The sequence below is a fragment of the Elaeis guineensis genome, chromosome 13 (genome assembly GCF_000442705.2).
Source record: "Elaeis guineensis isolate ETL-2024a chromosome 13, EG11, whole genome shotgun sequence".
Lineage (NCBI taxonomy): Eukaryota > Viridiplantae > Streptophyta > Magnoliopsida > Arecales > Arecaceae > Elaeis > Elaeis guineensis.
In genome coordinates this window covers 35,198,001-35,224,871 of record NC_026005.2, presented here as the reverse complement: position 1 = coordinate 35,224,871, position 26,871 = coordinate 35,198,001, and positions in this window count along the sequence as shown.

The window sequence follows — 26,871 nt, the reverse complement described above, 5'->3', positions numbered from 1 at the left end:
ATGATTCTCAATTGTTGATCACCATATGATTAGCCAGAAATTTTTTTTGAGTATGACCTCATAGGTTCGAATCTAAGTCGATAGCATAAGAATAAATTTTTGAATCAATAGATGTAACGTTCGGATAGGTCAAATGATGGTGAAGCAACATTCAAGAACTTACTGGCATATGGTTAGAGTATAATTCATCCATTTGATCCTAATGCTCAAGAAGATCCTGGGTTTGACTGTCAACCCTATAATAATCATCCATATTATATTTCAATCTTTCAAATCCATGACATAGATTATCCAGGCCCAGATTTTACTAAATTAAAATACTCTAATGCATATCTCCTACTAATTTAGAGAGGTCAATTCTATCTTGACTCACGCACCGACTTAATGAGTACTTGATTGCACCCAGTAATCTTCCATCTCTGAATTTGAAATTCAGATAGTTCAGTACCAAAGTATAGTGAGTTGCTTGTAAGTCAGCATGGTGATCTCAGGTCAGAGGGATACTTATACCCATATCCTTCACATGTTACTCTTGACAGCAGAGTACTCTGCAGTTGGTCATGTTTAGTGATGATGTACTCTTATATCTCACCTGTATGCCATACTAGTATCTCCACACTATTTGATTACTAGGACAACCAACGCATATAGCACACAATGACCTACACTTGATACCACTATCATCCTAGTAATAGCATATCATTTGATCATGAATCAATTCAAGGACTACACGATAAATCCTCCTTTATCAATCAAAGTAGTCCTAAGGACTTCATCACAACATAGGAGTTCGTTAAAAGATATAATCTTATGATGAAAAAGATCAAATAATTTTTATTATTAATTAATCTATATATATTTGTAATTAGAATAATCACCAAATGATTGGCTTTAGGACATAATTTCTAATAGATGCATCAAATATTTTGAATAAAAATTTTAAATATCTTGCCCTTCCGCTGTGCCAACAGAATCCAACACCTACGGGATCGTACATTAAGGGATTTAGTCTTGAATTAACCAATTAAACTTGTGAAGTTCTAATTGGGTTAGGATTTAGTAAAATCCTATTGGATTTAAGATAACTATACTAGCACATGGTTAAATCCAATTCTTTTTAGGACTTTGATTCCTTATTAGATAAAGATTGGATCAAGTCCATAGCCTTGAATCTAGTCTAAATCTATTTTGATTTGGGTTTAGTTGGGCACCTATTTGTGGGCCCAAAAGGATTGGATCAAGTTAATGAAGTTGGCAAATTAATCTTCTCATTTTCTTCTTTGTTATTTCCTTATGTGGCATGAAATTATTGGAAAAAAGAGAGGAGGCGCAAGTCTCCCCTTTTGAAAAGTCCAAGAGGCACAATCTCTTGGAGTTGGCATGAGAATGAAAGAGGGGCCTGCCCTCTCTTTTATCTTGATGTGGAAGGAGAGAGAGAGGGGCTATGCCCCCTTTATTGTTTGCCAAAACTCTAGAGGGGTGTCAAGAGTTGGCGCCCCAACTACTTGCCATGTTTTGATGAGGGCGCCCACTCAACTTAACTAATTTGATGTGGGGCACCCCTTCTACTTACTAAAAGAGGTGAAGATCTTTCCAATTGATCTAATTTTTTTTGAAAAAAAATTAGATTAAAAAGGTAAAAATCTTTATGAGAGAATAACTAGCCTTTTTAGATTGATTGGAGATTGATTTGGAATTAAGAAAAGATCTATATAAGAGATGGTCTCCTAGGATTTTAAAATTATTCAAGTTAGAAATCAGATCACCTCCCTCTCTCCATCTCCATGCCATCTCCTCTTCCTTCTCTCTTTCCAATGCCTAAGGGTTAGGTGTCCCATCTTCCCATATGTCTGAGTTGAGGGTGATTTATTCTACAGTAAGGTACAGGGAGAAGGCTACAATTGAAGTGTTGAGTTCACGGTCAAAGATCAAAGGTTGATCAAAGGTTCAAAAAGCTAAGATTCATCTTGAAGAAGATAGATCTACAATAAGAAGAAAAATTTAAGGTTGATCCCGATAGATATTTGTAGAGGCCGGACATGTGTACGGCTCAAGAATCTTTAGACCTAAGATCATCGGTTACAGTGTATTTCAACCCATGTAAGGTATTGAGATCCAATCTCCTTTTTAATTTTTAAATTATATACATGTCTTAGATCCAAGGCTCGGATAGATGTAGATTAGATCTATAACATGTGGAGTTAAAGGATTTAACCTAGATCTATTTTCGCTATTATTTCAAAATATTTTAAAATCTATACATGCTAGTCTACCCATTTTTCTAACAGTGGTATCAGAGCCACTGGTTCTTTAAGACATATATAATCTGATTTTCATTTTAGATCTGAAAGTTTAGATGATTTAATATTGATCTTGTGCTGGTATAAAATTATCCTGGTATAGGATTTACTTCCTATATTGAAAAGATTGTCCTAGCACAAGATTGATCTATTTTGAAAATTATTTTTTAAAATATTTAAATCAATCTCTTAAATCTAAAAACTAATATATATGATATATTTTTATTTATATTAGATCTAAAATTAGAATGATTAAATATTTACATCGGATTGGTATAAGGTTGTCATGTTATAGGATTTATCCCCTATATTAAAAAGATTGTCCTCGTTTGATGCAAACTTTTTTTCTAAAAAAATTATTTTTAAAATATTTTAATTATTATTTTAGATCTAATTATATATATATTTAATATATATAAATTTAATTTTATATTTGAAAATTAATACATATATGATATATGTTTATAGTTTAGATCTAAAACTTGATATATGTGATATATGACATTAAGTTTAGATCCGAATCTGTTTCAAGATCATAAGCCACTAATGCATGCAATAAAATATAACCTAAAAAATATTTTTATAATCTAAAAATTATATTATTGCATGTGGATATGGGTTGAACAAATTAGATTTAATGATCAAACTACAATTAGGATCAATTGATTAGATCAGGCTAGAATCCATTGTTGATTTTGAGCAGTTGATTGAACCTAATCAATTATTGGTTAGGATTAGATTAAAGGGACTCAAATTTAGTTTTAGTTCTAGTTAGTCTTATCGATTCATATTTTGATATGAATTGATTAACTTAAGATCTAATTTGGCTCGATGGTTAAGGGTCCGTTTCAATAGGTTAACCTGATCGATTCTAATCGATCAATTTGATGTCCAAGACAAGTATCTAGATGGTGATTATTTAATTAGTTTCATTGTCTGACCTGACTAATTCATTGATGTATAAAAAAAGCAATGGGGGGACCCCCACTCATCTTAACTTACCTGGCCATTTTGAGAGATTTAGTTTCGTACTAGGTTACTTATTGACTTGAGTTCACCCATACCGACTAAGATGGTCAAACATATGGATGTGCTGACTTAAACTTAATAAGTTGAATATCTTATCTATTGATTTAGAAGAGAACTAAACCTAAATCTCCTCATTAAATATTAAGTCTAGAGATCTTCTATCATTGTATAGATACGGGTGCCTTCCTAGCATCGATCGTTCTCGACTGGTTACAGCAGTTCTGTTGCATTAGATATTGGGTTCCTGATAAATACTTAATCTAAGTCATTTAAAGTAAAAAATTATATTTAATTTATTTTATTTATTAAGAATTTGATACTTCTTTTTATATTTTACAGGAAAGGTGATCGCCGATACAAAGAGTCCGATTCATAGATCAAAAAGACTCAAGTTTGAAGAAAATTAGACTTAAAATAAAATTTAAATAAAAGAAGGATGCATACGGTATTATAGAAAATGAAGATACTATGCAAGAAATCAAAAAGGATATAGACATCATTTTAAAGAAACAAAAATTTCTTTTTGTAAAGGAGTGTAAATAGTTAATGGACGCACGGGATGGCGGACGCGCGGCAGCGGGCGCGTGGCATCGGGCATGCGGCACAATGGGTTCGCACGGCATGGCGGGTTCGTGTGGCATTGCGGGCATGCGACACAGTGGCGAACAGATAGCTGGATCTAAAAATTAAAGGAAAAAAAATATATACTTGGAAATACTTCAAGAGGAAGAATTTGTATTTTTTTTATCTGCTTGTGATCTTTTCATCTCATCCATCCATCTTTTAGTCCTTAATATTTTCTTTAGTCCCACATTGGAAAATCACGTAAAACTCCTCCCTCCTAACACCTATAAAAAGGCTCTTGTACTCTCATTTGAGGGAGAGCCCAGAAATTCTTCTAGAGCCTAGCATAAAGGAAGAGAAAGGGATTACTCCATGAGCAGCTAGGCTAGCAGCCTCAGGAGTGGAGAAAAAATTTTGTAACGACATAGAGTGAGTTTATTGTTCTAAACTTTTTTGTATTTCTTTATATGTAATAAAGATTATGCTTTTTATTTAAATCATCATGAGTTCTTTATTTGCTCTCATTCATATGTTTTTATTTATGCTTTCCTGTTAGATTAATATTAGGAACAACTTTTACTTTTCGGAGACGCACCGTAATCTACGGGTACGGGGCATGTCGAAGAAAGAAGAGTTGTTTACCTAGTACTTTTTGGAGACACGCCATGATCTACGGGTATGGAGTGTGTCGAGGAAAGATAGATATTTTTCTTAAGATTAATCGCATCTATTTAAATAAAAAAAAAAGAGATACAACTCTACTAGTGCAAAACCAATTCAAAACTTCCGAGCTCTTTATTTTCTAATTACATCAATTTTAAAATAATTTATTTTCTAAAACAAAACAACACTTCTTTCTTTTATTTTGTAATCTCAACTTAGTCCAAGGTCCCTAAGGATATGATTTCGACTCATCCTACCTACGTAATGAGTAGAGTTATTTTTGATGCTATCAACGACTACGCATCAAATTTTGGTGCCATTGCCGGAGACCTTGGCATGGTTGAATTAAAAAAAAAAAAACCACTGACATTTTATAACACTTAACTAAAATAGCGTAATCTCAAATATAAAAATTTCTAACTTGATTGGACACCTTGTTTCTTTGCATTGCATCTCCATAATTAACTTTAAGGGCGCAACCCATTAACTAAGATAAGATGGAGATTTGATCACCCTTCCTTGGCCTACAAATCACTCCCTTGCATTTGTATAACCTAGACCTTAATCTAAAATTAATTAGACGTTGACCCCTAAGAATTTCGAGCTCATTAGGACAAGTGACCCTGAGAGTTGAACCAGGTTAGACTTGGTCAGCTAGCTGGTGTATAGGCAAGTGGTTTGCAGGACGACTGGGCCCAAAAAAAGATGGTTTTTAATTGGTTTCGTTCGCTGACCTAGTCAATTTAATTGGTGTCTAAAGAAAGCAAAGGGGGACTCCCACCGACCTTACACTTATCTGGCCAGTTGGTTGGTCAAGCTCCGACTTGGAGGGCTTGAAGGCTAACTACAGTTAGGAGCTATCTAGAACTAGGGTAACTTTAGGATAGAGAGTCCACTACGTGCTAACTTGATTGTAATTAAAATCTAACCACAACTAATTCTTCTATTAGTTTTAGGACTACTTAGGATCTCTTCTTTAGAACTCTTTTCTCTCTTCTCTTCTCCTCTTTAAAAAAAAAAAATCCTTAACAGACTAGGATAGTCCTATATAGACCTTTTAGTTGCATGTTCGGTCGACGATCACTAAAACCCGACTTGCAACCATTAGATGAAGAATTGGAAAAGACTCTTAGGACTATCCTAGTTAGAAACATGGTGCACCTGGTGAGGCTAATCCTCCATGCCCATTGAGAGAATATTTCACTCCATCCTCGTATACCTACTCTCCATGCATTCAAGCATCTCCAGTAGAAGCTACCCAATATGAGATTAAGTCTAGCATTATTCAAATGTTGCCATCATTCTATGGACTTAGTAACGAGGACCCATACAAACACTTGGATGAATTTCTTAAAATTTGTTCCACAATAAAAATCCAAAACTTCTCCGATGATACCCTTAGGTTGAAACTATTCCCTTTCTCACTTAAGGACAAAGCCAAGCATTGGTTAAACTTTTTAGACTCTAAAACCATTTCAACTTGGGATCATCTTCAGAGAGAATTTCTCAAGAAATACTTTTCAATTGAAAAAACAAATCAAATTAGAAAAGCTATCACTAATTTTTTCCAATTGGAGAGTGAACTTTTTCATGAGACATGGAAAAGGTTAAGGGACCTCATTCGTAAATGTCTACACCATGCTGTCCCTAAATGGCAACTTTGTCAGTATTTTTATGATGGTCTATCGGAGAAACACCGATAAATGGTTGATGCATCATGTGGTGGGACATTCATGCTAAAGAGTGAGGATGAAGCCTGGCAGCTCTTTGAAACACTTAGTGAGAATTTCCTACATCATAGTCGCCACTTCTAGAGAACAACCCATGCTTCAATAAAAAAGAAGTGGAATTTATCAGATTGGAGATGTCATAGATATCCACAGTAAGGTAGATGAACTATCCCAAAAATTAGACCGTCTTCTAAATATTGGACAATCCCTAATTCCACCTAACCCAATCCAAGAAGTTTGTGCATTGTGTGCAAGTCCGAACCATTTTATTAGTGAATGCCCAGCCGCACCTCAATTTTCTAAGTTTGTGCACGAGCAGGTTCAGCAAGCTCAAGTCCAATAAGCTCGCAGACCAGGAAATGATCCATATTCAAACACTTATAACTCTAGCTGGAGAAATCATCCAAATTTTTTCTGGAGACCACAACCAGTGGTTGGCCCTGCCGCACCTCGACCTCAATATTAGGACCCAACATATAGGCATGGACCATACCATCAATTTCAAAATGCTCCTTAATCATCTGCTACTGGTCACAGCTCAGCTTTTGAGGAAAAAATTCTGAAAGCACTAGAATGATTAGAAGTCAACACTCAGACCCTTAACTCCCACACACAATCCATTGCTAAGCTAGAGACCCAAATAGGTCAACTAGCAACTGCATTCAGTAGGAGGGAAGGAGGAAAATTACCTAGCCAACTCGAGAGTAACCCAAGAGGGCAATTTGTGATTGAGAGCTCTAATACCCCAGAAGCTTTTTCTGAACACGTCAAATCAATCATGACTCTGAGAAGTGGGAAGGTCATTGAACACACTAGTAAAACCAATGAGACTGACCCTAAATCTCTAACCGAAGCCAAATCACCCAAGAACAAGGAGGACCTTAAAATAGAGAATGAACCAACTGCACCGAAATCATCGTATTTGCCTAAAGCCTCATTTTTAGATGCCCTGAAAGCCCCTATTCCTACAGATAAGAAGGGAGGAAGACTTGACGAGATGTTGGAATTGTTTAAGCAAGTCCAAATTAATCTTCCCCATCTAGACGCAATCAAACAGGTCCTTACTTATGCAAAATTTTTGAAGGATTTGTGCACCCAAAAACGTAAATCTAGATTACAAATTCCAAAGAAAATATGCCTCACTGAACAGGCTAGTTCTATCTTCCAGCATGCCACTTCTCCAAAGCTTAAGGACCCAAGAACCCCCATCATTTTCTGTGTTATAGGAGATTATCACATTGAAAAAGCTCTTCTAGACTTAGGGGCAAGTGTGAATCTTTTACCTAGTTTGGTGTATGAACTTTTTGAATTCGGAGAACTGAAACCCACATCAGTCACACTGCAATTAGCCGACAGATCAATTAAGGAACCACGTGAAATGCTTGAGGATGTCTTGATCAAGGTAAATGAGTTTTACTTTTCAGTTGATTTTTTGGTTCTTGACATGGAACTAAGTGGCAACCCAAGACAAATTCCCATTATCTTAGGATGACCCTTCCTAGCTACGGCAAATGCATGCATTAATTGTAGGACAGGAGTCATGGACGTATCATTTGGAAATAAAAAACTGAGACTGAATGTGTTTGATGCTTCCCAAGGACCATCAATGGATAGTTGCTTCGAAGTAAATATACTAGAAGACATTATAGAAGATGCAACACCCACAATTCTAGCACCAGACCCCTTAGATACTTGCTTGGCTCACTTTCGAGTGTATGACTTTGAGGGATATATGAAAGAAGTTAACACCTTGTTGGAATCACTCCTCCATGGACAATCAAGTATGAGCCATTGCCCACATTAGCTAGTACACCAATAGTCCTGTCACGCCCCCGATCCGAGATTGTGAATCGAGGATCATGGCAACCGCCGCATACTCATGAAGAACTCCATAAGTGTTGCCCAGCTATGCAACCCAAGAGGGGGGGTGAATTGGATTTCTAAAAATTTTAAGCCCAACTGATTACTTATGAAGAACAAAACAAAGACTTTAATTCAATATTAATTACCTAAAGCAGGAATGTAAGAATATAATAAAGAAATAAAGTAAAGCGATAAAGCATACCACAAACACAAGGATTTATAGTGGTTCGGTGCTAACCTTGCACCTACATCCACTCCCCAAGATCCTGCTTGGGAATTTCAATCCACTATACTTTGTATTCAACCCGAATACAAAATGTCAGAAACTCCGACACTAGCTATCCCAAGCTAGATCACTTATTTCCCGGGTACAAGTAAACCCAAAACACTCTGATTTCAGGTTCGGATCAACCTTTCCTTATTTTGGAAATCCTCCAAAAACAAGAACAATTACTTACAAGAGTAAGAGAATTTAAAGCACAAATTAATACAATAACAGCTCCTTAAATGAGCGAATATAACAATAAAAACTTTACTCAAATGAAGAAACCCTTTTTGAATTTTCTCAAGATGGATGAACGCTTGAACGAATGCTTGAGAAGAGGATGATCGTTGATTGAAGATCCCTTGAAGACTTTGAACGATCTCTAGATCAAGGTTGAAACAATAAGCGTGACAAATCCTCTCTTTGAAAACTCTTGAATCTCTTTCACAATCTCACGTGTGGATTTTGGATCCTCTTTTCTTTTTCTTTCGAATATCTCGTTGATCTCAGGCTTTTTCGTGCAGATTTCGGATCCTCTCTCTTCTATTTGATCTCACGTTTGATCTCTATTTAATCTGCAATTTCTTTCACCATTTTAAGCATTTTACAGCATTAGAAGCAAGAGAAAACAATTTAGGCAGATAAAGAGCCGTTAGAGCAATTTTAGGAAGCATAAAAGGCAATTAAAACGGGCAAAAAACTATCCGTTGAAGATATCTTCCGTCGCAGGGGTCGACTCATGAGTCGACTCATGCATCAGGAGTCGACTCATGAGTCGACTTCTGTTGCAAAGATCAGAGAATGCGTTTCTAGAAATTCTTGGCTCAAATCAGCAGGGGTCGACTCATGAGTCGACTCATGCCTTGTGGGTCGACTCATGAGTCGACTCACAGGTCGTGCCAAGCCAGAAAACTAGCGTGCCAAGGAGAATTTTTGCGTGCCAATCAGCTCACAGTGCCATGAGTTGACTCATGAGTCGACTCATGCACTTCAAACCTTCATAACTTCAAAAATATAAGTCCAAAAATAATAAAATTTTTGCCAATAGTTTTCAAATCATTTGTTCTATCAAATGATACTATCAAATCATGATTTTAGTGAAATTATGATTTTGCCCTTGAAGAGCATAAGGACTTTTTTATTTTAAAATTATTTGTATCCCTTCAATCTGCTTTGTAATCATCAAAATCAATCTAGGAGCAACAATCTTCCCCTTTTTGATGATGACAAAATATTTGAACAAAAATATTTATGTGAATCACTAATTTCAAAAGAATGCATTATAAGTGTATATGTTTGAAAAGAGTATGATTCTTTTGGCATGTAATATTTATGCAAAAATAGTTTGTCCATTTTCTTAAAGATTTGAAAAGGGTATTAGATCATTTTGAGTTTAAGATATATCAAAGCAAGAGAAAAGAAATAAATTTTGCAATGTATCAGAGCAAGAAAAATAATTTTTACAATGTTATCAGAAAAGATTTTACAATGTATCAGAGAAAATTTCACACTGTATCAGAGCAAATTTTATAATGTATCAGAGCAAGTTAAAAAAATTTTAGGATGTATCAGAGTGAGTTAAATTTCTTAAGATGTATCAAGGTAAATAAAATTTTAAAAGTTGTATTAGAGCAAGTTTGAATTTTGAAGTATATCAGATTATATTTAAAAAATTTTTTTAAAGCAAATCAGAGCATATGTAAAGAAGTAATTTAAAAGTTACTTATTTGCATTGTACTTAGCATTGTATTTTTGATACTGTTCATTCATTAATTTCTCATAATTTGTAGTTTTGATTGTTTTTTCTTTAATTGCTCATAATTTATGATTTTACTTTTGATGGATGGCTTTTTGTTTAATTTCTGTCTGATACCAAATTTCTCAAATTTTTGTTTAATTTCTCAAATTTTTGTTTAATTTCTCCCCCTTTTTGATTAATTTATCAAATTTTTGTTTAATTTCTCCAATATTTGTTTAATCTTCCAATTCTTGTTTTTGTTTAATTTCTCCCCCTTTTTGACATCATCAAACATGGTTAACTCTTCCTTTTTCTGAAACATTCTTTAATTTCTTCCCCTTTAGAGTTTTTCACAAATATTTGCTCCCCCTTAATATAGCAATGATCAACAGTAAACAACAACAAAGAGAAGATAATATTTCAAGAAGAATATATACAACCAAAATATGATCGATATCAATACAAAAGGTAGAAATATAAGTAAAAGATGATTCCATTAAAATCATAATTGTTTCAATATATAGTTCATATTATAAAAATCAACCAGCTAATTGTCAATACATGGCCACAAGGTATAGATCCTAGAACAAAATACTAACTCCTAGGACCTAGTAATGATCAAGACAAATCATGGATCGGAGTCATTAGATATGGTATGAGAAGCTGATGGATCAGAAGTGCGTCCTCTACCCCGTCTGCCTCTGGCACGAGCAGGAGAACGAGATGAACTGGGAGGCTGAGAACGCTGAGATGCTAAGGATTGAACAGAAAGGGTGAGTCTGATAGAATCAAGTATGTTCAGTGCTCTGGAAACAGATTGAAGTAGAGCAGTGAACTGGGTGGTAGCATGCTCACTCGATCCTCGGATCTCTTTCCTCAGTAGCTCATATCCACCTTCTAGTGCTCCTCTGAGTCTGCCAGCCTCTGCAGTGAGGTCTGTGACCTCAATAGTTGACTCCTGTGGCTTGGGATGGGCCAATGCAAGGACTTGCCCCTGCAAGTCAAGAACTCTGCCAGTCAGTCTCCAGACTGTGTCCTCAAGCTGCTGTATCCTGACGGACTGGTCTGATATCATCTGAAACACAGTGGAGATGTGGGGAGTAATGGTCTGATCAGAAGAGGTGGCTCCAGGTGCAAAAGAAGTACTACCCCACTGACTAGACAGCAAAGAAGCCACACACTGTGATATATGCTCGATCTGATCGTCAGCCAGTCTGAACTCTGAATGAGGTGCTCTGGTCTCTGGCTGATACACTGGTGTGGGCATCCTAGTAAACTCTGAAGGGCCAGCCTTAGTATCAGGAATGAACTGGGTATCTGGTGAAGCTGCCCTGAAGTCATGTACAGGAGAAGATGGACCTTCTTCTTCTACTCTGCCTTCAGTTCTGTCCTCAGCTCTTATTTCAGTTCTATCCTCAGCTCTTTCTTCAGAGCCCTTGATCCAACCACCATCAGTCTTTGTAATTCCCATTCGGTGCAGGCTGTGTTGGTTGAAAGTGTCCACATGTGAGAGCTTGGTAGGTGCCTCCCCCTCACAGCTAACTCCAAACCTCCTAAATACTCTAGTAAGGGCCATACCATAAGGCAAGTGTGCCTTGGATCTGTTCAAAGTTTCTCTCATGGCCTCTATCATAAGTGCAGGGAGGTTTAGGGGGGTCTGAGTGATGACATGAAATATGACACATACATCTCTACTGGAAAGTAAGTCATGTCTACCACTCCTAGGAAAGAAGAGCTTTGTTACCATCTAATGCAGGACCCTCATCTCAATGGACAAAATCTTTGCTTCCAATTTGTTTAAACTTCCTGAATAGGTTTCTCCTAAAATAATTCTGATCCCCTCTTCTTTAATTGGGAGTTCCATATATGAGTATCCTTCACTAGGCAATTGAAGTATTTCTCCCAATATTCTAGAATCCAAGCAGATATCAATTCCCTTGACTGTTGAAGTCACTGACCCGTTTCCATAATGTAGATTCTGGTAGAATTCTCTAACTAGGTCAACATAGGTGACTTCCTTAAGGGAGCAGTAGAGTTCCCATCCTTGATTTTTAATTTTACTTGCAAAAGTAAAACCTTCTTTCTCAAAGAACCGAAAATATATATTTTTTCCGGTTTCTACTTTTCTATCAGAAAGAGGATTTACACTGGGGCTTATGGAGGATTGAGAGGGACCTTGAGCAGATACTGAAACTGGAGTGGGAGCAGTTGAAGACTGAGCATGCCTTTTCTTTCGGACAATTTCTTCAGGCTCACGGATTGATTTTCTTCTTTGGGGAAGCTTCATCTTTGGAGCCATATCCACTATAGTAGCAGGCAAGGAGACTTGAATTCAGTGGAGGAGGGATCACAAGAGAATAAAGAGGGATTTTGGTGGAGAAAAGAAGCGGATTTTGGAAGATTGGTGAAGTGCTAGGGCACGTTCCAACCGTGCCAAGCAATGCGAGAAAGCCCGAAAAGTTCCTTTCTAAGGTGACGATTTTTGGAGGAGAGGAGGAGGAAGAATTGTTTCGAAATTAATCCTTGGATTTGGAGCAAAAAGAGTTGGAGAAGACAGCTTTTGGAAGAAGGACGATGGGAAGATGAGTCATCTCACAAACAGTAACCCTTATAAAAACAATGAACCCGTTGAAAGTTGGTGGGATTTACAAGTTTGCCATTGAGTCGACTCATGGGGGTCGACTCATGAAGTTCAGAAATTCAGAAAAAATGCAAATAAATTCCAAAAAAATTCGAAATTTTGGGTGAAGGAATTTTGCTTAATGATAAGTTTTTAGAATGATAAATTTGAGCTTTTGGGACCAGGATAGTTGTTGGAAATTGGGCTCTAAGAATATTTGATATCAATTAAGAGAAGTTTAGGCATATGGATCTAGAATTCCTAGATTTCTCCTAATTTCACAGAATCTATCCTCACTAAGGGCCTTTGTAAAGATATCAGCTAATTGATTTTCAGTGCAAACATATTCAAAAATTATATTTTTGTTTTGAACATGTTCTCTTATGAAATGATGTCTTATTTCAATATGTTTGGATCTTGAGTGTTGAATTGGATTTTTAGATAGATTTATGGCACTTGTATTATCACATCTTATTGGTGTTTTATTAAGTTTGATTCCAAAGTCTTCGAGTTGTTGCTTAATCCACAAGATTTGAGCACAACAACTTCCGGCTGCAATGTATTCGGCCTCAGCCGTAGACAGTGCCACCGAATTTTGTTTCTTGCTAAACCATGAGATTAGGTTAACTCCAAGAAATTGGCAAGTTTCACTTGTGCTTTTTCTATCTAATTTACATCCAGCAAAATCAGCATCTGAATATCCTAATAAATTAATTTATGAGTCCTTAGAGTACCATAACCCTAGAGTTTGAGTACCATTTAAGTATCTAAGGATTCTTTTAACAGCATTCAAATGAGATTCCTTAGGATTAGATTGATATCTAGCACATAAACAAACACTAAACATGATATCAGGCCTACTTGCAGTTAAATATAGTAATGAACCAATTATACCTCTGTAGTATTTTAAGTCTACGCTTTTACCTTCATCATCCTTGTCAAGCTTACATGAGGGACTCATTGGTGTGCCAATTGGTTTGCAGTTCTCCATTCCAAATCTTTTGAGTAGTTCCTTGGTGTACTTGCTTTGGGTGATGGAGATTCCTTCTTTTGATTGTTTGATTTGGAGTCCGAGGAAGAAGGTGAGTTCTCCCATCATGCTCATCTCGAACTCTCCCTGCATAAGCTTAGCAAAGTCTTGACAAAGGGATTCATTAGTAGACCCAAAAATTATGTCATCAACATAAATTTGTATAATTAGCATATCATTTTGATTTCTTTTAATGAATAGTGTTGTATCTACATTACCTCTTGAAAAACCATTATTTAGTAAAAATTTGCTTAGCCTTTCATACCATGCTCTAGGTGCTTGTTTTAATCCATATAAAGCTTTGTTTAATCTAAAGACATGATTAGGAAAAGCATGATTTTCAAATCCAGGGGGTTGTTCTACATATACTTCTTCAAAGATATATCCATTTAAAAATGCACTTTTAACATCCATTTGAAATAATTTGAATTTCATAAAGCAAGCATATGCAAGTAGAAGTCTAATAGCTTCTAATCTAGCAACAGGTGCAAAGGTTTCATCAAAATTAATTCCTTCTTCTTGATTATATCCCTTAGCAACCAGTCTTGCTTTATTTCTAATTACATTTTCATGCTCATCTAATTTGTTTCTAAAGACCTATTTTGTGCCAACTATTGAATAATCTTTAGGTCTTGTCACTAAGGTCCAAACATTATTTCTTTCAAATTGATTAAGTTCTTCTTGCATAGCATTAATCCAGTTATGATCATTTTCAGCTTCTTCAAAAGTTTTAGGTTCAAGTTGAGATACAAAAGCACAATGATTAAGTACATCTCTAAGTGAAGAACGTGTTTTTACCCCATGCTTAGGATCACCAATAATTAACTCCTTAGGGTGGTTGTGAACGTACCTCCATTCCTTGGGTAGGTCATTTGTACCTTGAGGTTGTTCTTGAGTTTCTTCACCTTTCTCATTTTGTTTGTCTTCTTGATCTTTGTCTTCTGGAGTTGCTGAATCTTTCAGAGTAATCTCCTTCATACCTTCTATTAGTGGATCTGCATCATCAACACCCTCATTCTTCCTTGAAGGAAGATCGTTAGATTCATCAAAAACAACATGTATGGACTCCTCAACTACTAAAGTTCTTTTGTTGAAAACTCTAAATGCTTTACTAGTGGAGGAGTAGCCTAGAAAGATTGCTTCATCTGATTTTGCATCAAATTTACTAAGTTTTTCTTTGCCATTAATTAATACGAAACATCGGCAACCAAAAATATGAAAATATGCAATATTTAGTTTTCTTCCTTTCCAAAGTTCATAGGGGGTTTTCTTTAAAAATTGTCTAATTAAAGCACAATTTAAAATGTAACATGCTGTGTTAATCGCTTCCGCCCAAAAATATCTTGGAAGGTTGCTTTCACAGAGCATGGTACGGGCCATTTCTTCTAAGGTTCTATTTTTCCTTTCAACTACCACATTCTGTTGGGGTGTCCTAGGAGCAGAGAAGTTATGGCCTATTCCATTTTCATCACAAAAATTTTCAAAGTCATGATTTTCAAATTCAGTTCCATGATCACTTCTAATATTTTGAATTGAAAATTCTTTTTCATTAGTGACTTTTCGATGAAATTTAGTGAAAATATGAAAAGTTTCATTTTTGTGAGCTAAAAAGAAAACCCAAGTAAAACGAGAGTAATCATCTATTATTACAAAGCCATATCATTTTCCTCTTAGACTAGTGGTTCTTGTTGGTCCAAATAAGTCCATATGTAAGAGCTCTAAAGGTCTAGAAGTTGAAACAGTATTTTTGGATTTAAATGAAACTCTAGTTTGTTTACCTAATTGGCATGCATTATAGATTCTATCCTTTTCAAAATTCAATTTTGGCAAACCGAGAACTAAATCCTTTTTAATTAATTTTGAAAGAGAATGCATGCTAATATGTGCAAGTCTACGATGCCACAGCCAACTAGTCTCATTAATTTTAGCATTCAAAGATACTAGGCATTGCATGTCTAATTTGGCTAAATCATTCAAATCTACCATATAAACATTGCCATGCCTATGTCTTATAAATTTAATGCAATCGTTAATAGGACTCGTCACAATGCAAACAGATGATTCAAAAACTACTTTATACCCTTTATCACAGAATTGACTAATGCTAAGTAAGTTATGCTTTAAACCTTTAACTAATAAAACATTCTCAATGTATTTGGAGGGAGTGATACCAATGTTACCTATCCCGATGATCTTTCCTTTGCCATTATCTCCAAAGGTGACCATCCCTCCATCCTTAGCATCAAGCGTGATGAATTGTGATTCATCACCAGTCATGTGTCTCGAGCATCCACTGTCAAGATACCATTTCCTGTTTCCTTCTTGGGATGCTAGACACACCTGCAAGCAAAGGTCAAGTTTCTGTCTTAGGTACCCAAGCTTTCTTGGGTCCTTTTAGGTTAGTCAAGATGGTTCCTTTTAGAACCCATATTTTCTTTGTGTTTGCATATTTGTTAATAAGACATGTGTATGATTTATGTCCTATTCTTCCACATTTGAAACAAGTAATATTTGTAGACTTGTTACTTGAATAATTTACATAAATATCCTTCAGAAATTTTTGTTTCTTCAGGGGTTTATAGCCAAGTCCAGCCTTATCATATATAGCTTTCTGATTATCAAGGATCATATTTAGTTTGTTTGAACTTAAGGTGAACTTATCTACTATAGATTTTAGCTTGTTAATTTCATCCTTAAAGTTTTGATTTTCTTTAATCAATGTAAATTTTTCAATTGAAAGGTTTTCAGCTTGTTTTACTAAGGACTGATTTTTCAATTTCAGTTCTTTATTTTTCTTCCCTAGTTTCTTTAATTCATCAATTGAATCATAGAATGCTTCATGCAATTCTTCAAAAGTAAATTCACTAGTGGATTCAGAAGTTACCTCATTTTCGTGTGCCATCAGGCACAGGTTGGCTTGTTCTGTTGAGGTTTCCTCATTGGAGCTTGAGTCATCACTCGCACTCCAAGTAGCCATCATTGCCTTCTTTCTGAACTTCTTGGGACCTTTCTTCAGTTATGGACATTCGGATCTGAAATGTCCCGACTTCTTGCACTCGTAGCATATAAGGGGTTGATCTTTCTCTTTTTCTTTGCTTTGATCCCCTTTTGTGAATTTCTTTCTCATCCCCTGTTTCCTTTTTCTTAGAAACTTCTTAAATTTTTGGGTGATGAGTGCCATCTCTTCATCCTGTTCTTCATCTTCAGAGTCATCCGTTTCATAATCAGGCGAAGTTGTGGATTTGAGGGCAATGGTTTTTTTCTTTTTGACTTCATCCTCTTGATGTTGCTTCATGCTAAGTTCATGAGTCATCAAGGATCCAAGAAGCTCTTCTAGAGGTAGAGTGTTCAAGTCCTTTGCTTCTTGGATGGCAGTCACCTTGGCTTCCCAAGTTCTTGGCAGTGACCTGAGAATCTTCCTTACAAGTTCACTGTTAGTATAAGATTTGCCAAGACTCTTTAAACCATTGATTATGTCAATAAAATGAGTAAACATAGCAGTTATGGACTCATCATGCTCTATTTTGAACAATTCATATTTATGTACAAGCATGTTTATTTTAGACTCTTTTACTTGATTTGTTCCCTCATGGGTTACTTCTAACCTATCCCATATTTCTTTAGCAGATGCACAAGTAGAAATGCGATTAAATTCACTTGCATCTAGTGCACAATAAAGGACATTCATGGCTTTGGCATTTAATTGCGCCAATTTCTTGTCAACCTCATCCCATTCTTTTTCGGGTTTGGTTGACTCCTCACTATCTATAATCTTGGTGGGTATGTGAGGACCGTTCACTATGATACTCCACATATCATAGTCGAGTGCTTGTATGAATATCTTCATCCGAGCTTTCCAATAGGTATAATTAGACCCATTGAAAAGTGGAGGTCGGTTTGTAGATTGCCCCTCGGCTAGAGAAGTACCGACATGGGTTGCCATAGATCTTTGGCTCTTTGATTGTTAGATCAAAGAAGGGCTAGAGCACCGGCTCTGATACCACTTGTTGCCCAGCTATGCAACCCAAGAGGGGGGGTGAATTGGGTTTCTAAAAATTTTAAGCCCAACTGATTACTTATGAAGAACAAAACAAAGACTTTAATTCAATATTAATTACCTAAAGCAGGAATGTAAGAATATAATAAAGAAATAAAGTGAAGCGATAAAGCACACCACAAACACAAGGATTTATAGTGGTTCGGTGCTAACCTTGCACCTACATCCACTCCCCAAGATCCTGCTTGGGAATTTCAATCCACTATACTTTGTATTCAACCCGAATACAAAACGTCGGAAACTCCGACACTAGCTATCCCAAGCTAGATCACTTATTTTTCGGGTACAAGTAAACCCAAAACACTCCGATTTCAGGTTCGGATCAACCTTTCCTTGTTTTGGAAATCCTCCAAAAACAAGAACAATTACTTACAAGAGTAAGAGAATTTAAAGCACAAATTAATACAATAACTGCTCCTTAAATGAGCGAATATAACAATAAAAACTTTACTCAAATGAAGAAACCCTTTTTGAATTTTCTCAAGATGGATGAACGCTTGAACGAATGCTTGAGAAGAGGATGATCATTGATTGAAGATCCCTTGAAGACTTTGAACGATCTCTAGATCAAGGTTGAAACAATAAGCGTGACAAATCCTCTCTTTGAAAACTCTTGAATTTCTTTCACAATCTCACGTGTGGATTTTGGATCCTCTTTTCTTTTTCTTTCGAATATCTCGTTGATCTCAGGCTTTTTCGTGCAGATTTCAGATCCTCTCTCTTCTATTTGATCTCACATTTGATCTCTATTTAATCTGCAATTTCTTTCACCATTTTAAGCATTTTACAGCATTAGAAGCAAGAGAAAACAATTTAGGCAGATAAAGAGCCGTTAGAGCAATTTTAGGAAGCATAAAAGCCAATTAAAATGGGCAAAAAACTATTCGTTGAAGACATTTTCCGTCGCAGGGGTCGACTCATGAGTCGACTCATGCATCAAGAGTCGACTCATGAGTCGACTTCTGTTGCAAAGACCAGAGAATGCGTTTCTGGAAATTCTTGGCTCAAATCAGCAGGGGTAGACTCATGAGTCGACTCATGCCTTGTGGGTCGACTCATGAGTCGACTCACAGGTCGTGCCAAGCCAGAAAACTAGCGTGCCAAGGAGAATTTTTGCGTGCCAATCAGCTCACAGTGCCATGAGTTGACTCATGAGTTGACTCATGCACTTCAAACCTTCATAACTTCAAAAATATAAGTCCAAAAATAATAAAATTTTCACCAATAGTTTTCAAATCATTTGTTCTATCAAATGATACTATCAAATCATGATTTTAGTGAAATTACAATTTTGCCCTTGAAGAGCATAAGGACTTTTTCATTTTAAAATTATTTGTATCCCTTCAATCTGCTTTGTAATCATCAAAATCAATCTAGGAGCAACAATAAGCATGCAAGGCATCTCATCACGATATCAATACATCACAGCAGAATAAATTTAAATAATTATTATTCAACTTTAATTCAAGTAATTAAATCAAATATCTTACATCCAACAAAATTTTTGCTAAAAATAAAATAATAGATCTAAGTTTATTGAAGTTGACAATGCTAAATCTCGCCTCTAAAAGCTCTGTCCCAAAATTTCTTCCCACGCTCGAAATTAATTATCTGAATCTGAAAAATAGAAAGAAAGGTAATGAGCTAGACAGCCCAGTAGGTAACAAGTATCTCTACCAGATATTTCAGATATTATATAATTTTCAAGAATAATGTTGCAAATAAACATAAGAGTATATTTAATGCTGATTTAATACAAACCAAATATTTTTAAATATTCACATATAATATAATCATAAATTCGATTCGATTCAAAACACTCGTAACTCAACAGCCTTGACTATGACCAACGTTTAACCCCCATTGGCGGGGTCCACAGAATACCAGCACACAACCCCCACTGGCAGGGTCCACAAATACCAGCACACAACCCCCACTGGCAGGGTCCACAAATACCAGCGCACAACCCCCACTGGTAGGGTCCACAAACACCAGCGCACAACCCCCACTGACAGGGTCCACTGAGTACCAACGTATAATCCCCATTGGCGGGGCCCACTGAAACATAGTTAGACTGAGAGCATAAATCCGATCTGTATCAAAATACTTTGTACCATAATATATCATAATTTTTCACTAAATATGTGCATAAATCGATGTACCATAATATTTCAAAAGCACTTTTCTTTCAAAATATAATTTCATAAATCATGCATAATTTCAGAGAATAATTATTTATTTTCTGAATAAATATGGAATATCTCGAGAAGATGATTCATTACTAACTTTTCACGAAGCACTGAATGAATAGATCGACTAACTTCTAGTAGATTCTTCCGCACCTATTATCCAAAATTATATTTTTACATTAATTTTAAATCAAAATTAAATCTAAACAAATCCCAATTCAAAACTTTACTTAAAATCGACTCTTTCCTAAACTCGATCAAAATCATCAGATAAAGCCTTCCACTATGCTAATCCTAGAGGAACAACTTTAGAGAGAGAGAAATCCATCAAGAGAGAAAAACAATCTAGAGAGAGAAAATTCTAGAGAGAGAAAGTCCAATTCCAGAGAGAGAAAGTCCAATTCCAGAGAGAGAAAGTCAAGGTTCAGATTGAAAGAAGAGAGAGAAGAGAGAGAAACTCTCTCTCTTATCATTTTATTTATTTATTTATTTATTTATTTATTTATATATATATAAGTATATATATATATATATTATTATTGTTATTATTATTATTATATATTTTTTTCTTTTCTTTTCTTTTCTTTTTCTCTTTTTTTTCTTCTTTTTCTTTTCTTTTCTTTTCTTCTTTTTCTTTTCTTTTCTTTTCTTCTTTTTCTTTTCTTTTTCTTTTCTTTTCTTTTTTTTCTTCTTCTTCTTCTTCTCGGCTCTTCCCGCGCCGGAACAGGGGACCGGCGTCCCCTCCTTTTGTCGGGCCGTTCAGGCCACGGTCGCCGCGGCGGAGGCCGGCGGTAGACGGGGGCCACTCTCCCGGTCACGGAGGAGTATGGTCGGCGGTCGATTAGGATCGCCGGCATCGAAAAATCAAGAAAAAGAGGCTAAAAAGTAGGGTCTCTTTCCCGACCGAAAATCGACGACACTCGTCGCCGGCCGCCTCAAGCAAAGGTACAAAAAGATAGGGAAGGAAGAGAGGAAGGAAAGGAAAACTCACCCCGGCCTTCGATGACCTCACCGGCGAGCAATCACGGTGAGAAACCGAACGGTGTCCGCAGTTTCGATCGAGAAAAATGGAAAGAAAGAGAGAGGGAGGAGGCCGATGTTCGGTCTCAAGGGAGAGAGGATCTTCTTATAGAGGGACCCTAGGACTCCGAGGGGTCCTAGGATTCCTGATTTTGCCCGGTCTCATCGGAGAAGAAGACTCCTATCGGGAGTCTTCTTCCCGGTTTGATTCCCCTGTTTTTTTTTTTTCTTTTTTGGGCTTTGGTGGGCTAAGTTGGTTTTGGGCTATAACATTCTTCACCCCTAAAAAAAAATTTCATCCTCGAAATTTTTTTCTTGCCTGAGTCTTCATAGTTTCTTACTTGAATCTCATCTACAAATATTTCAATATTCTAATTCTTCATATAAATTCATTCTTAAATCATTTCATAAGAAAAAAGTCAATACATTAATTTCGATCTGAAATGGAACCATTCATTTTCTTATTTATCAAGATCAGCATCTCAAAGATTTTCAATATTTCAAAATTTTGAAATTATGATCTCATTTTTTTTTTAAAATAATGTTCAATATCTCATGACTCAAGTCAAATCTATCTGAATAGAAGAAGGTCAATGTCTCTATTCTTGCATAAGAACTTCATTCATCATCATTTATTTATTTATTTATTTATTTCAAAATATTAACCACTCTTAATTCCAACCCATCATAAGATAGGAAAAGCATACTTCTATGAATCATATAATGACATCCCAATTAATCAAAATTCAAAAATATTTCTTCTTATTCATACTTTCAAAATTCAAAAACCTTATTAGATTTATTTATCTATTTGTTAGGATAGATGTATTATGATGCTCATACTTTAACGTCCCAATATTCCTAATGTTTACCCACCTACACTCATACTATGTCAAATTCTATGTGTCATAATTTATCCACTTATACTTTGATACCATATTAATTGTCATGCCCCCGACCAGAGATTGTGAATCGAGGGTCGCGGCAACCGCCGCATACTTATGAAGAACTCTCTCCATAAGCATGCAAGGCATCTCATCACGATATCAATGCATCACAGTGGAATAAATTCAAATAATTATAATTCAACTTTAATTCAAGTAATTAAATCAAATATCTTACATCCAACAAAATTTTTGCTAAAAATAAAACAATAGATCTAAATTTATTGAAGTTGACAATGCTAAATCTCGTCTCTAAAAGCTCTGTCCCAAAATTTCTTCCTACGCTTGAAATTAATTATCTGAATCTAAAAAATAGAAAGAAAGATAATGAGCTAGACAGCCCAGTAAGTAACAAGTATCTCTACCAGATATTTTAGATATTATATAATTTTCAAGAACAATGCTGCAAATAAACATAAGAGTATATTTCATGCTGATTTAATACAAACCAAATATTTTCAAATATTCATATATAATATAATCATAAATCCGATTCGATTCAAAACACTCGTAACTCAACAGCCTTGACTATGACCAACATTTAACCCCCATTAGCGGGGTCCACAGAATACCAGCGTACAACCCCCACTGGCAGGGTCCATTGAGTACCAACGTATAATCCCCATTGGCGGGGCCCACTGAAACATAGTTAGGCTGAGAGCATAAATCTGATCTGTATCAAAACACTTTGTACCATAATATATCATAATTTTTCACTGAACATGTGCATAAATCGACGTACCATAATATTTCAAAAATACTTTTCTTTCAAAACATAATTTCATAAATCATGCATAATTTCAGAGAATAATTATTTATTTTCAGAATAAATATGGAATATCTCGAGAAGATGATTCATTACTTACTTTTCATGAAGCACTGAATGAATAGATCGACTAACTTCTAGTAGATTCTTCCACACCTATTATCCAAAATTATATTTTTATATAATTTTAATTCAAAATTAAATCTAAACAAATCCCAATTCAAAATCTTACTTAAAATCGACTCTTTCCTAAACTCGATCAAAATCATCAGATAAAGCCTTCCACTATGCTAATCCTAGAGGAACAACTTTAGAGAGAGAAAAATCCATCAAGAGAGAGAAACAACCTAGAGAGAGAAAATTCTAGAGAGATAAAGTTCAATTCCAGAGAGAGAAAGTCCAATTCCAGAGAGAGAAAGTCAGGGTTCAGACTGAAAGAAGAGAGAGAAACTCTCTCTCTTATCATTTTATTTATTTATTTATTTATTTATACATATATATATATAAGTATATATATATATTATTTTTATTATTATTATTATTATTATATTTATTTTTTTTCTTTTCTTTTCTTTTCTTTTCTTTTTCTCTTTTTTTTTCTTTTTTTTCTTTTCTTTTCTTTTCTTCTTTTTCTTTTCTTTTTCTTTTCTTTTCTTTTTTTTTCTTCTTCTTCTTCTTCTCGGCTCTTCCCGCGTCGGAACAAGGGACCGACGTCCCCTCCTTTTGTCGGGCTGTTCAGGCCACGACCGTCGTGGCGGAGGCCGATGGTAGATGGGGGCCACTCCCCCGGTCACGAGGAGTATGGCCGGCGGTCGATTACGATCACCGTCACCGAAAAATCAAGAAAAAGAGGCTAAAAAATAGGGTCTCTTTCCCGACCGAAAATCGACGACACTCGTCGCCGGCCGCCTCAAACAAAGGTACAGAAAGATATGGAAGGAAGAGAGGAAGGAAAGAAAAACTCACCCCGACCTCCGGTGACCTCACCGGCGAGCAATCACGGCGAGAAACCGAACGGTGTCCGCGGCTTCGATCGAGAAAAACGGAGAGAAAGAGAGAGGGAGGAGGCCGATGTTCGGTCTCAAGGGAGAGGGGGTCTTCTTATAGAGGGACCCTAGGACTCCGAGGGGTCCTAGGATTCCTGATTTTGCCCGGTCTCGTCGGAGAAGAAGACTCCTATCGGGAGTCTTCTTCCCGATTTGATTCCCCTGTTTTTTTTTTTTTTTTGTTTTGGGCTTTGGTGGGCTGAATTGGTTTTGGGCTATAACAAGTCCCATCTTTAAAATCACCACCTATGTTAGAATTGAAACCCCTTCCTGCTATGCTCAAGTATGTATGACGTCTGGCTGAAGACGTAAAACTTAGCGCTTGTTGGGAGGCAACCCAACGATTATATATATATATATATATATTTTTACTTTACTATAGCTGTAAAAATTTAGAACAAGAGCCTATTAATCAATGAAGCTATCTTCAACTTCTGAAGCAAAATTATCCTAGGTGCACTCTCTCCTTTTATTTTCTTTGCTTTCCTACTCCATTGAGGACAATGTAGATTAAGTTAGGGGGAGAAGAAAATTAATCAAATCCTCGAGTATGGTCAGAAATAATTAGTTTTGTGTATCCAAATTTTATTTTAATTAAGAGTCAATTAGGCATCCTAATCAATGAATGATTAACGGTCAAGATAATTTTAGAGATACTGAGGAATAAATTATTAAAAAAATCTAATGAATGGTAGGGTTTAAACTAGATCAAATTTTAGGAGTGATTCTACAACCTTCTTCTTACTGATCTCAATAAAGAATCTACTTTATGAGAGATTGGGTGGAAAGGTCGAGGTATGCAAAAATTCTCCTTAAAATTTAACATTGGTTTCCTACTGAGTAATCGGGCCCCTTCCCCTAAGTAAGTATTGTGGTTCACGTAAAAAGGTAGGCAATGTTAAAAAAAAAAAAAAAAATATATATATATATATATATATATATATATATATATATATATAGTGGATAATAAGGGGACTAAATTGTAAGAAGATAATAAATCTCTCTCACATTAAGTTAGAGAATTTAAAGAGTAAAGTGGGGAGTTGGTAAAAGAAAAGCTCTTGAAATTTCTTTAGTTAATACTCAGCCACTAATTGGGTCAAATTGATAATCCAATGAAGTATCTCTTTAATAGTCTGACCAGGTATCATCTATCTTTTGGGATGCCTAACCTAACTTTTTATTCAAGATCGAGTTGGTACACAATGCTGATATATCTATTTTACTCGAGGACGAGCAAAATTCAAGTTGGGGGGTATGATAAACACTTAATTTAAGTCATTTAAAGCAAAAAATTATATTTAATTTATTTTATTTATTAAGAATTTGATGCTTCTTTTTATGTTTTACAAGAAAGATGATCGCTGATACAAAGAGTCCGATTCGTAGATCAAAAAGACTCAAGTTTGAAGAAAATTAGACTTAAAATAAAATTTAAATAAAAGAAGAATGCATACGGTATTATAGAAAATGAAGATACTATGTAAGGAACCCAAAAAGGATATAGACATCATTTTAAAGAAACAAAAATTTCTTTTTGTAAATGAGTGTAAACAATTAATGGACGCATGGGATGGCCGACGCGCGGCAGCGGGCGTGCGGCAGCGGGCGCGCGGCACAACGGGTTCGCACGGCATGGCTGGTTCGCACGGCATTGCGGGCACGTGGACACAGTGGCGAACAGATAGCTGGATCTGAAAATTAAAGAAAAAAAATATATACTTGAAAATACTTCAAGAGGAAGAATTTGTATTTTCTTTATCTGCTTGTGATCTTTCCATCTTATCCATCCATCTTTTAGTCCTTAATATTTTCTTTAGTCCCACATCGAAAAACCATGTAAAACTCCTCCCTCCTAACACCTATAAAAAGGCTCTTGTACTCCCATTTGAGGGAGAGCCCAAAAATTCTTCTAGAGCCTTGCATAGAGGAAGAAAAAGGGATTACTCCATGAGCAGCTAGGCTAGCAGCCTCGGGAGTGGAGAAGAAATTTTGTAATGACACAGAGTGGGTTTATTGTTCTAAACTTTCTTGTATTTCTTTATATGCAATAAAGATTATACTTTTTATTTAAATCATCATGAGTTCTTTATTTGCTCTCTTTCATATATTTTTATTTATGCTTTCCTGTTAGATTAATATTAGGAACAACTTTTACTTTTCGGAGACGCACCATGATCTATAGGTATGGGGCGTGCCGAGGAAAGAAGAGTTGTTTACCTAGTACTTTTTAAAGACAGACTGTGATCTACGGGTACGGGGTGTGCCGAGGAAAGATAGATATTTTTCCTAAGATTAATCCATCCATTTAAATAAAAAAAAAGAGATACAACTCTACTAGTGCAAAATTAATTCAAAACTCTCGAGCTCTTTATTTTCTAATTACATCAATTTTAAGATAATTTATTTTTTAAATCAAAACAATACTTCTTTCTTTCATTTTGCAATCTCAACTTAGCCCAAGGTCCCTGAGGATACGATCTCGACTCATCCTACCTACATAATGAGTAGAGTTATTTTTGGTGCTATCAATGACTATGCATCAGTTCTGATCATGCAGTGAGTGAAGATCTTTTCAATTGGATCTGATTTTTTTGAAAAAATTCAGATTAAAAAGATAAAAATCCTTGTGAGAGAAGGACTAGCCTTTTTAGATTGATTGGAGATTGATTTGAAATCAAGAAAAGTTCTATATAAGAGATGGTCTCCTAGGGTTTTAAAATTATTCAAGTTAGAAATCAGATCACCTCCCTCTCTCCATCTCCATGCCATCTCCTCTTCCTTCTCTCTTTCCAACACCCAAGGGTTGGGTGTCCCATCTTCCCATATGCCTGAGTTGGGGTGATTTCTTCTACAGCTAGAAATAGGGAGAAAGGCTATAGTTGAAGTGTTGAGTTCGCGATCAAAGATCAAAGATTCAAAAAGTTGAGATTCATATTGAAGAAGATAGATCTATAACGAGAAGAAAGGTTCAAGGTTGATTCTGATAGATATCTGTAGAGGTCAGACATGTATGTGGCTCAAAAACCTTCAGATCCAAGATCATC